General features: G+C 44.0%; 1 protein-coding gene across 1 annotated transcript in view; it reads right to left on the minus strand.

The window, feature by feature from the left end:
* Positions 1–15,144, minus strand: part of CPNE4 (copine 4) — a 498,537-nt gene extending 483,393 nt beyond the window's left edge. The window contains exon 1 of the mRNA XM_040480191.1: positions 14,647–15,144. The gene's annotated coding sequence lies outside the window, so the exon portion shown is untranslated. The remainder of the gene's footprint in view (positions 1–14,646) is intronic.
* Between the last annotated feature and the right edge of the window lie 87 nt (positions 15,145–15,231).

Consider the following 15,231-nt stretch of genomic DNA (forward strand, 5'->3'; position numbering starts at 1 on the left):
TGACTGCACATGAAATCTACGCCCTAGGTAGTGAGTAGCAGAAATGCTCAGAGAGCTGTTGTTTTAGATGAAGGATTTAAATAAATGGGATTCAAAACAAAAGACATGGTATCACACATCAGTCTGTGATACAACACATCTGAGAAACAAATTTGACAAATGAAGGTAAATATACATTAACTGGGACCGAGGAAGAGACACATATAAAGGAATAAGGAACGTTTACAATCCATATGCATATGATTTGTTCAGTTACTTTAAAAACCAGAATGATAGTCAACCACTATGAAACTTGTGGCTCAGGAAAATTTGCCTCAATGCCCTCGCTTGACACAATCTGCCACTTTACCGCACTGCAACATTAGCCATACTTCAACAGAGCAAAAGCAATCACTCTGCATCCAGTCCTAAGACTAATGGCTTTCAGAAGTTCTAAGAATCAGATGCTCTCAGAAACAAGCATCCTAGAAAGAAGCAAATTCTGCTCCTCAGCCAGAAGGACCAGGCAGTCTTCCCATGCAGCACCCAAGGAGCTGCAGGGTACCAGAGTCAGAACGTGGCACAAACTGCAAGGTGCCAGTGTCAGCCTTGTCCGGTGCTCCTCCCCTCCCCTTTCCGAATGGGAGAAAGTGGTCTGGGTCCTACACATAAAAGCCAAGAGCTTGTGAGCAGGCTTTCCCCTCCTCCGTCCCAGGGCTGCTCGTAATCCTGCTTGCTCTCAGCTGTCCGACCTGCCAGTGAGTAAGTCACTTACCACGAGGGGCAGGAGGCAGGGCTGCTCCGTCAGTACCCAGTGGTCCGGATGCTGGAGCACCCGAGAGGAAAACCGGGTGCAGCCTAGGATGCGCACACGGAGGCTGAGGCTCTGCTCGCATCCCGGCAAAGGCAGCATGTCACCCTCCCAAATGAGTGAATTAATAAATGATAACCCCGTGGTCAAATCTGTGGAACTGAGCACATGGAAACCCTGACTAGTTCCTCAGGCAGGGGACACCGTGAACTCCCGTTCCTAAAGAGGAGCACAATATATGCTTTGAAGCAGAAGTCAGCGACCCAAATCACACCACAGAGCATGACCCCTTGTCCCAGGATGATGTATCTCTTATTTCCCCCTGAGGGGTGGAGGATGGCCAAAGCCAGAAGATTACCATCATCTCTCCCTCCTCCATCCCCCACCAAGTAATCAATCAATAGCTCTCTACCCCCCTGTCCAGCAGTTTTGGAAACCAGGAGGAGTGTGTGATCTCAAGCTATGATTGTGGTACGCGAGCAAAGGGACATCAGGCACATCTGGCACGTGCCCAAGATTATACTAAGAGCTGCTGAACATGAACAATAAATATGTTCTTCAAGCCCATCTCTTTGAAACGACTCAGAATAAGCATTAAGCATGATTTTGATGCTTTCAACTGTTAAATCCCCGTGTCTCTCTCCATGTAGGACACCCGATAACACTGTGACAGCGGACTGTTGTGCTTTTTTGACCCTGTGTAATAACTCCCGCTGATGCTAAATGAATATGACTGATGGTGACTCAAGAGGCTATGGCTGTCACTTTGGCAGACTGGGGTGTAAGGCACCAAGGCTGTCTTGCCTCCTCGCTCTAATATGTAAAACAGCCTTGCAAGAAAGATCCTTAGATCCTTAGAGATCAGATCAGATACTTTGGTTTCATAAATGGGAAATGGAACCCAGATCATAAAGTTGTTCTGTTTTTAGAGACAGAGAGCACATGTGTAGGCGAGAGGGGCAGAGAGGAGAGAGAAAGGGGGAGAGGGGGAGAGGGGGAGAGGGGGGGAGAGAGAGAGAGAGAGAGAGAGAGAGAGAGAGAGAGAGAGAGAGAAAATCCCAAGCAGGCTCCATACCCAGCACAGAGCCTGACATGGAACTCAATCCCACAACCCTGGGATCATGATCTCAGCCAAAATCAAGAGTCGGACCCTCAACCAAAGGAACCACCCAGGCACCCTGGGACCCAGATCATAAACCATTCATCTAGAAACTCACGATCATTCACGCACGAACACCTACTGGGTGTAAGAGCTTCACAATGCATGGCAAGAAAATTCTATCATTTAGATATCTTGTCTATAGTCCATATTTCAGAGAAATATTTCCTTGGATTTTTTTTAAGTCTATGTATGTTTCCTGTCTAGAGATGGCCAAACAGAAATATGTTCCAAGTGCAGGAACTGGCAAACTTGTTCTACAAAGAGCGAGATAGAAAGCTGTGTGGGCTATACTCTATGTCACAAGTACCCAGTTCTGGCATTGTAGTATGAAAGTAACTACAGGCAATAACAGGTATGACGTGCTCCAATAAAACTTTATTTACAAAAAAAGTCCGCATACTGGATTTGACCCACAGGCTACATTTTGCTGATACCTGCCCTTAGTGGATCTCATTTGACAATGGGCTGAAGATCTCGTTTGCCTTAATCAGGTCTTGTTTAATCTCAAACCTCCCTTAGATTCATAGAAGTTTAAAAGTATTTATAAAGGAAAAATCACATAGCAATTTGTTTAGAGAATGAACTTTGTAACCAGCTATTATAATTACCCATAAAACACCGTAGAAGAATGGGAATCACAAATAGAACTGCTCTTGCTCATCCAAACAAACAGGGAAAGAAGTTTTCATCTAAGTAACCAAGCACTGAGCCTCCCTAATTGGATGATGTCTCTTTTTCCCAGCTTAGGAAAGATGATGTTCCTAGGATATCAGGCAGATCCCCAGATTCTCATCATTCTGTCCCTACAGACAACAACTCCCATCTATTCCTGCTGGATGCAAGTCTAAGCAGGGCTTCTTATCTTGGTTGGAAAGGCAGACACAGGGCAAACTCAAAGGGTCAGTAAGCAGCTATGGTCTTCCCTGAGCCCATTCCCTGGACAGGGTAGGTGGGTGGGTGAGGAACAGGGGGCGAGGATCCTTCCCTCTTTGTGTCTGCTTTGGAGAAAGGAGATCTCAAAAGCGGCCCCAGCAATCTACAAAACCAACAGGGTTGCTCACCCGAGCCCACTGAGTCAGAATTTGAGAATTTGGGGCAAGAATCTCACAACTTAAAAACAGCACCCAAAACTTGGCTGAAAGGGTTCCCAGGAGATGGCCCCTCATGGGGCATACCACACAGACTCCCGTTTGATGTGAATGAAAAGAAGATGTGACCTGCGGGTACACTCATTTATGCCCTAGACCCTCCTCCAAATGCTGCTTTCCAGAAAGAGAATTCCTTCACAAAGTTATAATTACCTAGCAGAATGTGCTCTGTACACAGAAATGTGGCATAAAGGACTCCATGCTGCGTCTGGTCAACTCGCAGAAATGCCTCATGTCAAATTTCAGCTTTTAAGGAAGATGACAAATGATCACCTAGCATCACATTTTTTTATTTGTTTATTGTGGCTGTGGGATGTGCCTCTGTGACACCAAACATCTGGATAAACATTTTCAAAGTTTCTCTGTGAACCAGTGATCCAGATGTTTGCTGTCAAAAAGACATAACAGTCAAAGGACCGGAAGATATCCTCTTTCCAATTTCTCATCCAAGGATCTGCTACATCTAAATCACTGCCCTAACTCTGCTGCAGAATCTCCCTTAGAGTTCATTGGTTTCTGTGAAAAATAAAAGGAGATTTTAATTCACTGATCATCAGTTGAGAACCACACTGAGTTACGTCAGCTCTGATTTGTTTGATTTTACTCAGTAAAACTTAACGATGCCATAAAGCATTAAGAGTCAACCAGGGCATCCAAGTCTGAACAACCATGGACCATTAAACACCAAAGGAAAGTATCTACTAGGACTCCTCTTTCCTGTTAGGTAATGAATAAAAATTATGGAATCAGTCATTAGCCCACAATTAAACACAACTCAGCTGCCAACATTACACAGAAAAGCCACAGCACTGGAATCTAATCGATCATCTCTTCCTCCCACTGTGAGGAGTTAGCAGGAGTGAGCCCTCAGCTTGCTTCCTTGGACTTCTCTTTTGGTGGCATGTGCCCTGAGGAACCCTGAAGGCAATACATGCCACAAACATTCACAGACCGTATCTTTCTAAATGCCCTTGGCTGGGATAGAGAGCCTTCGAGGAATAATAAAGCCACCACATCTCAGTTTGTTCTGGGATAGTTTAACTGTTGGATTTTCCTTATCATAAATGCGCATACACATACATACTTACACACATAAAAATATAAGAACGCAATTCCAAAGCAGATCAGCCTTTTCTTTAGGAAGTTGCCATCACTAGAAATACAGGCTAAGGCTTAAGAGAGGCTCCCATATTTAAAAAAATACAAGTATAGGAGGAGATGTGACGAGTCTCATCTTTTCTGGCTACAAAAGTCATCAAAACAAATTAGGGTTGAGAATCTAAGAAAAGTGGCACTATTTGCACCATGGTCTAGTGCAGCTGTTCTCAGAAGGTGAACCCCTTTAATTTCCAATACAGTACATGTGGATAGATTTAACCTAAACAAAAGCTCTTTGGGGATCTTTAATAATTTTTGAGGGTATAAAGGAGCCCTGAGACCAAAAAGTCTAAGAACCTCTGGTTTAGTGGAAAGAATAGATATTTTAAAGTAAAATGATTTTCAAGTTTGTTTTGTGCCCTCTCCCATTGGCTGTGTAACCTTAGCCAAGTTACTCAGCTTCTCTGGTCTCCTATACTCTATACATCAGACTAGCCACCCTTATAATTATCTGCTTAAACAAGTTTCCCTGCTGAAACATAATATCCAGAAAGTCAGGATTATGTCTGTAGGTTCACCCCATATCTCAGAGCCTAGCATGATACATGATGGGGTCTCAATAAATAATTATGACTTGATTGGCTGGACAATTATGAGGATTAAATAGGACAATATGCATAAAGTGCCCACTGAGGTACCTGACACATGGCAAATGTCATAGTTGCTCAGTAAATGTCAGATCCCTTTCTTCACCACTAAAGCTGTTCTCGGTTTTACCACACAAGATAGAAAGTTCACAGTTTGTCTAAATAAAGGGAATATTTAAGACTTGGTTCTCAAAGTGTGGTCCCCAAACCAGCAGCATCAACATCACCTGGGAAATTGTCAGAGATACAAATTAATTGGCTCTAACACTAGACCCACTGAATTGGAACCTGGTGGGGGCCAGAAGACATCTATCTGTGTTGTAACAAGTTTTCCAGGAGATTCTGATTTGTCCTCAAGTGTGAGAAACTTGGCTTTAAGACCTGCATTGGGTCTCTTTGAAAAGAGTATTTTATGCTAGCAGCATTTTGGACTTTGATAGCAGAGAACCCCCAATATGTTGTCTATTGCTTGCTGTCTAGAATCTTATTTGAACAAAGGTGGAAGATACATAAAGTCAAATACAATAAATGTCTGTTGCTGGACCTTGCAGGGCAGAGTGATTGATTTTGTATTCTAGCTGTGTATCTGGGGGCCAGTGCTAAACATACTTTGCATCAGAAATAAAGCTGGAACCAGCAGGAACAGAGAAGTTTTATCTTAGAGAAACCCCAGCATACCCCTTGAGTCATCTTTGTGTCTAGGCATAAAATTCGTGGGTAGAAACAGAGAAGAGGGAAGGGAGAAAGGTAAGTGGTTACGTCAGTAGCTGTGGAAAACACACATTTTATTGCCGATTTCTATCATACTTTCATAAACACACTCCTATTTTTCACAACCCCTTTGCAATACAGCAAACCACTACCATTAGGGTAATTACTCACAAGCTCCCAAGTTTGAGGGGTGCCACCAGCCAATACTAGTTACAGTTTGAGCAATTTCCATGTGCCTGAAATCTGATGGGCAGTTGGGATGCCACAGATGTGCACTATATCTTTCAAGGCTCACAGCTATCCTCGGGCATAGGCACTATCATTACTCATTTTACACCTGTGGAAATTGAACTTCAAGAGATTAAGCAGAGCTGGGATTCAAACCCAGGAATCCCTGGCTAAAAATTCATGCTTTTCACTAATAACTCTACCTACCTATATACAGCACAGAGTGTAGCCTTGTAAATATAATGGAGCACATTTTAGGTAGGGGCTATGATTCAATGAGTGAAATAAAACTCATACACAGTCAAAATAATCTTCAAAATAAATCCCATAAGTTGTTCAAGTGCAACATATATTGTATTACATAGACAATGTCTATAGTAGATCTGTAAAACCTCAAATGTTAATTTAGATTACACAATACAGAACGATCAAAATATAGTAAGAGTATTTTTTTTCTAATTTTTTTTAGTGTTTATTTTTGAAGGAGAGAGAGACAGAGTGCAAGGAAGGGGGCAGAGAGAGAGGGAGACACAGAATCCGAAGCAGGCAGGCTCCAGGCTCTGAGCAGTCAGCACAGAGGCCGATGTAGGGTTCGAACTCACGAGCTGTGAGATCATGACCTGAGCTGAAGTCAGACACTTAACTGACTTAACCGGCACACCCAGGCACCCCAAGAGTATTTTTAATAAATGAGAGACGCTGTAGGGTTGATTTTGAGCAAGTTCAATGTGCAGTGTGACCACCCACAAACTTGGCCTAGATTCAGGATACATGCTAAGGGGGTGGGGACACACACAGGGTGACGGAGAGAGTTATCCGTGTACCGGAAGGTTCTAGGCACTCTGGAGTTATCATAAGATGTGCACTACACAGCTACTACCCTGAAAAGCTTGTAATACGCCAGGGGAGTGGGTGCAGCCAGGCCATGAGGACACGTGAAGAAGAGGATGTGAGCCTTCTTGAGAGAAGCAGCTGTGGAAGGATAGGTAAGAAACAAAGATCATACGAAACACGAATTTGAAAAAAACACCCAGCTTTGGAATTGGAGTGGGAGCCCCCTAGATTTCAGTCCCCCTCTGTTACTAATGCTTTGGCATTGACTCAATTATTTATAAAATGTGACTAATAATATCTAACCCACAGAATACTCATTTGTAGTGATTATATACGTGTTTATGCTTACACAGTGAAATAATTTTACTTTTTATACAAGATAAATGTGTACTATCTGAAATAAATTAAAATCACTTTGGAAAAAGTACTGTATTCTCCTTTAAATCTTCTCTGGGAAGAACAGAGAGGAGGAATGGGAGACTAAGAAAAACTAACACTTAGTACATACCTGTGATGCAGGTCCTCTGCTACTTTATATAGCTTTATCCCCAAGGAAATAAGGCTCAAAGACATTGAGTAATTTTCCCAAAGCCAAACAGCTATTGAGTGGCAAATCCAGAATTTGAACCAAGTCTGCTTACCTTCAAAGCTTAAGCCCATATCTAACAAAACTCAGCAAATATTTGTCTTTACCAAATTGCATTGCAACCTAGTGATTTCTTGGCACATTCCTAAATAAGAGTGAGGAAGAAGGAAATAACATCGCTCACGTAGTCAACCAAAATTTTTTGAGCAATGGCTAGATGGCTGGTGCTGTTCGTGGTTCAGCCATGAACAAGACAGGGGCGGGGTGCTGCTGTCTCCTGAAGCACGAAGTGGGGAGGAAGGATGAGTATAGCATGGGCCAGGACAAAGGATGCAGAAACTTCTGTCTTGCTCTAACTCAACCTCCATACAGCTTGTGTGAGTGATTTCACCTTGCTGGGCCTCTGTTTCCTCATCCAAAACAATGGAAGGGGGTGAGCCTAATTTTATAGGATTGTCTAGTTCTTACATTCTTTGATTCCATAAGAAGCATTTCCTTTCCTGTCTCTATAAAATTCAATCAGGCCATGCGCTGTAATTTAATATTATTAGCTGCTCACTCTGCTCTGCCTGCACCAAACCAACTATTTCTACCATTTTCCTCTTATCAGGACTTTCCTCCCAATATGATTCACAGTCAGTGAAGTCACAGAATTCCAACCATGGACTCTAGAAGCTTAGAGATCTACCTAGCAGATAAGATTAACACACATGGCCCAAAGTGCCCATCCCTGGTTTCATATCAACAAGATCTCACATATAAACCTCCTTGACTTTTCCATTTTGTCACTGAAATTTTTGTCTCTCAGTTACTTGTTAAAATAACTGTACAAAATATAACAAAGACATCAATCAGGTTCCCTGGGCCCCCAGGGTCTCCAAATAACTTAAAAGCTTTTCTGTCGCTTTAAGGATAATGATAAAACATTTCTTTTAACCTTTCTCCTTCCGGTATAATTTTTCTTTTTTATTGATATTTATATTGAATACATCTTTTAATATTTTAAAAATAGAATCCTTGGGGCGCCTGGGTGGCTCAGTCGGTTAAGTGGCCGACTTTGGCCCAGGTCATGATCTCGCGGTCCGTGAGTTCGAGCCCCGCGTCGGGCTCTGTGCTGACAGCTCAGAGCCTGGAGCCTGTTTCAGATTCTGTGTCTCCCTCTCTCTGACCCTCCCCTGTTCATGCTTTGTCTCTCTCTGTCTCAAAAATAAATAAACACTAAAAAAAAAAATTTTAGAAAAAAAAAAAATAGAATCCTTATTTAGATTGTTCCAGACCCACATTTAGTGGTCAGTTTCTTGTTGTTGCTGTCATTCTTCTACCGTTTCCTTTAAAAATCATTTTGCTGTTTCAAAGGATTAAGTCTACTATATAGTCATTTATCTTATGATATAGATGCGGTTAAAATCCACAGGGCAATGGTGTGAGCTGACTGGATTTAAGAACCTCTGTTAAACATACACACAAACCTAAGCTCACACTGAGGGAGATCGCCCCCACACCCCAACCCTGATCCTTCCTCTCACTCAGAATCACCCTCCAGACCACGTGTCTTGATATATAGGGAGAAGAAAAAACACCTGAGTGTAAAGGACTTGAGGGACCATTCCCCAGTTTCTCTGAGACAAAGCAAATGACTCTCTTATCTCTTAACCCACATCATTTGTTCATCATCTCTCTCCTTACACTTACCTCCACAGGTTTTAATGCCTGTTCTCACGAACCTGTCTACCCCTCAAGCCTGCACTTCCAAAAATGTGAACATCACACTTATTCCCAGTGCCTAACACAGGTTTTGGCAGAAAGGATGTGATCAATTATTATTCAACAGATGGATAAATGAGACCCTTCTGCTGAGGGAGTGGGGGTGTGGAAACAGAAGGAAGTTCAGATGGAAAGGAAAGGATGAAGTTTTGGGAGAACTCTTAAGAGAAGGGACGCAGGAACTGTCATTTGCCTGCCGGCTAAAATACTGGACCGTTTTAAACATTCCAACATTCACCAACCACCACTAGTCCCATTTGCAGACTCTAACACTCATGCAGGTGCACTCTGTCTGCAGCTTGAAAACTATAAGCCCCAAATTTAAACGAGGTTTTTCTGAACCCAGAGTTCTTCCACTGGCAAAAGGTCCTGGTGTCAGGAAACAGAGGGCAGTCAGACTCCAGACAGCCTGAATCCAAAGAGCTGGCGTGCTGTCCAGCCACTGGGCAACCCAAGCAGGCACTGGAAGTGCCCTACTGGATTCTGAAGGCAAAATCCTTTGTCTTCTCCCTGAAGTGATGCAATGTGGACTGGAGAGTCAGAGGCACGGGGAAAACCAGTATTTCATACCTGAGCACATCTTTGAGGTTCAGTCCAACCCCATCCCCGAGCCTAGAAGTCGGGTTCATGGTCCCAGGAGGTAGGCTCTGCCGGTGCTCCGGCGCCCTCTAGCGACCGTCCACTCTAATGCCAACTCTCTCCCGCCCTTCCCCCTTGCCTCAAGAGCTACTGGGGGCTGCCTTCACCTTGGACCCCTGCTAGCCTAATTTTGTTCCTCCTCTCCCTCAAAGCTCAATGAACTGACCTGCAGAGGTTTGGAATCTTTTGGGTAAGGAAGGTCTTTTAGTCAATACACCTTAAACCTGAGAAGGTTTCTAGGCTTAACCAGAAATACTGTATTTTTCCCTTGATGTTTCCAAGGAGAAATGTTTCTAGTTTTCTAAGTAATAAGAAGTACAAAGTTAGAAATATTATGTTGAGCCAATGATAGAAAAACATTTTAGAATGTGTTATTTTTGAATGGACCTTTAATTTAAAACAGGAAAAAAGATTCCCCTGTGAGTTCCTGGAACTATAAACACTCATAAAATCTCTTTGTTTACTTTATTGATTCAGTTATGACATTTAAAGTAGAAAACCTAAGACTGTGCATGAACAATTCTTCACAAAACATGTAGATTAACAGAGATGGCTGCAGACAATGATTTTGTACAAATTTAATCACATCTATTGGGTAAATATTGCACTGACTCCAGTAGAGAGCAAAGTAGTAAGTCCCAAGCCTGCTCTTCCAAATACTGCAATGGAGGTGGGAGCCCCCCACCCCACCATCCCCAACTCAGTAAAGATTATCAGTGCACTTGGCACCAGACACTGGCGGCACTACAGTCATTATCTCCAGGGAACTCAAGTCTATATAGAGAGAAAGGAATAATCAGGAGGGTTGTTGAGTGAGTCCCCTGACCTAGAACAAGCTCTCCAAGGTTTAGTTTCCACATCTATCAAATTAAACAGCTAGAGCCAACAGATTATCCCCAAGCTCTCTTCCAGTTCGAGAGTCATAGATTCAAAGAGAAACAGTTGTTGTCCAAGTTGAGAAATAAACCCACCACAGGCGCCAACCCTCAGTTGGTTCCCTCACCCCTCGGAGTGTACAAAGTCATAGGACTGGAACGAACCTTCCCAAATAAGCCTTCCTTACAACTTTCTTCAACTTTCCAACACTTGCCTTCAGGCCTTCAATATTTACTGATCTAAAAGCTAGTGGTTCTCAAGAGACTTTCCAAAAAATACAACAGCCAAAGAAAGAACTTTTTGGGATTTGCCAGCTTAGAAAAAACATATACTATATATCATATATATTTAGTAATTCATAGACTAAACAGAAAGCTCCCACGTAAATGAGATTTCTAGTACAGAAAAGACTAAAAGTATATGTAGGCACTATGACGTTTTTATACTGCAGCCACAAGTGTTAGTAGATATCCCCTGACTGAACTGAGTGCTGAGGCCTGACTACATACTGTCTACTTCCGATATCATACAGAAGACAGCACATCATGCCTGATCCATTGATTGAGCTTGATTTCAGACTTACCACCAACCTCCACATAAACACCTCATCCAAAAAATGGACTTGTAACTCCAACCCACTTATTTTCATAACAGGCTTCCCTCAAAAGAAAAACCATTATAGAATTTTTAGGGCATCCTAAAAAAAACTTAAAGTCCTGTAATCTGTTATTTACTATCTACGTGCAGTCAGGAGAAAGGCAGATTCAAATGCAACTCTATTATTATATGCTGGAAGGTCAGTGCTAATGCACTATAGGATAGTGCTGAACCACGTGACATTTTTATTTTAAATGCATTTTAAATTTCCTGTCTTGATATTTTGTGACTCCGGTGTACTGACTACCGTTGCCAAGGCAATATGACTTTGGGTGACCGTATGGATCCAAAGGGGTTTTTGTTTTGTTTTAAAATATTAACAGGACAAAAATGGAAAGATCAAATACAGAGAACAAATTTAGCCTTTTTCTTCTTCAAAATGCATGAAATACAGATCTTCTGGCCATATCTCTGATTAAAAATACAAAGACTCATGAAGTTACTTTCCCAATTAGTGTAGAGCCTTTTTCCCAATCTAGCAGGTTGAGGCCATCAAAGCACTCCTCTCACTCTTTGTTCTGGATTCAGATCCCCATGAAAGTGTGGGGCATTAATGACACACACATTGACTATTCACGTCCAACATGTTTACTTCCAAATGGAAAAGTCCTTTATGTGAATAAAAGTGGCCATAATGATCCAGAGTGTTATACTTCAGAAAAAAAGGCTTGGTGCAAACCATATGAAAACATTCAGTTGGATACCAAAAGATTCAAACACAGGTGAGAACAAAGATTCCACTACTAACCCACTTTTTTTCTGTGGTTATTTTTTATAGTCAGCATAATCTTAAGGTTTTCAGTCATGGTGGACTCAAATCATCTGGTGATAGGAAGAATCAAGCTCATATGTATATATATTTTGGAATACTACATAAATCTTCTCTGGAAACAGATAACACCTTTGCTTTCTACTAAATGGAATGAGGTATGTTTTAATCAGAAATCCACATGCAGATCAAGAAACACTTTAATACAAGATACCTCTTAATTAAAACCTCTAAATGCAGGATTCCCCTAAAAAAAATCAATAATTCAAGCAAAATGCCATGTTGCTACCAAAGACCTAGAGATAAACTGGAAGTCTTTTAAGTGCAATTAAAATACAATGCACAAACCTCAGAGCTACTATTTTTACTTAGAAGCTCTAGTAAAGTGGTTGCCTCATGCTGGGAAACTCACTAGACCCCATCTGGGCCTGTTTCCAATAAATTCCACTGGAAGTGTGTCTGGAAAATTAAAAATGAGGCTGACCACTCACAGGAAAGGTATAGATTTGATGGCCATGAGAGTTCTCACATAGTATTACACGAGGAGACCTTTGATTACATTATAGGCAAGTTCTTCTCACCCAACCATTCAAAACTGTCTAGGATTCAACATCCGCTCCTGCTATGGACTGATACTTCCTTTTATGTAATGCTCAGGGGAAATCACCTAGTTTTGATGTGATTTGAGTTTGATCTTGTGAAGCTGTCAGAATCTTTCCATCAGAGATAAACGAGGAAATTCTGGCCTTCATTAGTATGCACATTAACACAGGTGTCCTATCTGTATTTGCCAACCCTCCTATTTTTATCCACTTCCCTACATGTGAATACCTTTGACCTACTCTGAGCTCAGCCCCCTGATCTGCTAGAGCAACTCTGCCAGTCTTTCTTTAAAATAGACAGGCCAATAAAACTAATTTAACCTGGGAATGGCAGCTTAGTAAGGGAAATGAAAACATCAGAAGTTATCTAATCACAGCAATAGCCGTCCTGAGCTGGGTCTTATCTGCTGAGTAATAAAAAAGAAACGGGACCTTCCTAAACTTGAAGGGCATCAAATAAAAGAAGTAAAATTCTTGCTGGCCTTTGGCTCTTGGGGGGATGTGCTATGCAGTTTAACCAGTGTATACTAACTACAAAACATTGCCATGGATTCGAAACACCTGTGCTCCAGGACAGTTGATTTTTTGGGGGGGGAGGGGTTGTTTTGACCTAAAGCCAAAAAAAAAAAAATCTACAAACACCTTTGAGAATAGGGATTAAGAGGGCAGTCGAAGGAAGGAATAGAGAGAAAAGGATATTTCATTTGAACTTAAGACAGTTTTTCCATTAAGACTAGACTTCAGTCTCAGTTCAAGAACACTTTAAACACCTTGGACAGCTCAAAAATGCTGTTTAGGAAAACGAAAACCACGTGAGCCAAGAACAATCAAGAGCAGTGCTTCAAAAATCCCTGGCAAAGCAACAAAAAGAAACAAGAGGACGAGAGGTTGGTTTTGCATAGTTCTGAGCACAGGTGCAATGGAACAGATGTATCTCTTCCCAAAAGGCACCGAAATCCTGTAGCATCAAGTGGGTCAGTGTGTGGGGGGCGGGGGTTCTCTCCAGATATTTCCCTCGCAAAGTTTCCCTGGACACTCATTCCTCCCTACTCCCTCACCCTCACTACTCTGCTCACCTTTCTTTCCTCCACCTCCTGAACCCCCACGGCATGCATTTCCTAAACTCGTGCACCACGGATCATCGCTGCAGTCTGCGATGTCTCCTGGAGCCTGGCAAGTTCTGGGACTGGAAGCCAGTCTTGCAACGACGTCGGGGGGGGGGGGGGGGGCGCGGTCGGATCTGGAGAGCTGGATGGGACCTGGAGCCTTAAAGCCGAGCCTCTTTCCTCAAGAGGAAGGAGTGCATCTTCCTAAGAGTATTTCTCGGTGTTCAGCCAGCTCCCCACTGCATGGTCATCAACACTCACTTGACTCGGCGTGGACCGCCCCGAATTGTCTCCCTGGATTCCGCCCTAACAATTCACGAGCTTCTGTGATACACAAGGGGTCCCAGTCTCTTTCGTCGGCCGTGGCTAGCGCTTCGGTAGTCCCTCCGGTCCCACCCCTGGCCTCCTCCCCCTACTACCACCTCCCCCCCCCCCCCCACTTTATCTAACATTAGAAGGAGCGTAGAGGGACTTGGCTGAATCGAGGGACTTGCAAGCCTACTGATTAGTTTTTAGCTGGAGAGCCTCGACCACAATTACATATTATTGGGACCTACTGGGGGTGGGGGGAGTTGAGAGGCTAAATCCAACAGCAGCTAGGTCAAGCCACTGGCCACTGATACAGTTTCCCACAGCTGTCTCACAGTCAAAGGGGAAGCTGCAACTTCAGCCAGGACTCTGCTCCCGGCCCTCTCCCCGATTTCTAAAACAGCCATGTCCTCCCCACTCCAGGACTTCCAGGACCCGCTCCCCAGCGGGTGCGCTGCGGTCCCCTCCGTAGGGTTGCTCCCGACGCCGCGCGCCCCACCCCACCCGGCGAGCGGAGGGGAGATGCAAGGGATGAAAGTTCCCTTGGATGGAAGACGGCTCGTAGCTGCGTCTTGAAACAACAACAGCGATGATAAACAAGCCACTCTGAGCGAAACCCGGGGCGTCTCAAAAGTTGGTCTTGCTACGCAGCAGCCCCGAAGGACTTTGCCTTCCTAGCGCCCCAAGAACACAGGAATGACAGAGTTGGTGTCTACTTACCTGGAGGTGTCAACCTCGAAGAGTAGGAAGAGAATCGAGTCCGGGACAAGGTGTGTCCCACCCCTAGGACGCAGACAGAATCCGGCTTTGGAGTGGAGGTGGTTGGTGGTGTAGTTGGTGGTGGTGTGAGGGGAGTCGGACGCTCTCCCTCCTCGTCCCCTGAGGCCAGTTTAGCAACAGCGGACGGAAAAGATGCAGAGAGGGGAGTTTGGTCTCTCCGGAAACCCCGACTCCATCCTCGGAGATGGGGGCTGGGGAATGGGTGGGAATGTTGGGGGTGGAGGCTGAGCTCCCAGTTAACTCAGAGAGTCGAGGGGAAGGTACGGGGGGAAGCGGGAGGGAACCGAGAGGAGACGGGAGGAAGGGAGGGAGGAAGAGACGGGGACGCGAGGGTGGCGGGGAGATAGATGGCAGCTTCTCAGAGAGATTTCCACCTTCTGACGAAACCCATGCTCCCGGCAACCGGCGAGATACTAGTTGGGAAACCTCGGCGCGAGCGCCCCCTGGGGGGTTCCGGCGGAGGCGAGCCCTTGGCCGGGGAACGCGAGTCCGCGGCCCCGCCCAGCGCTGGCACTGGGCGGGGGG

The sequence above is a fragment of the Herpailurus yagouaroundi genome, unplaced genomic scaffold (assembly GCF_014898765.1).
Source record: "Herpailurus yagouaroundi ecotype Mexico unplaced genomic scaffold, PumYag 159, whole genome shotgun sequence".
NCBI classification, from domain to species: domain Eukaryota; kingdom Metazoa; phylum Chordata; class Mammalia; order Carnivora; family Felidae; genus Herpailurus; species Herpailurus yagouaroundi.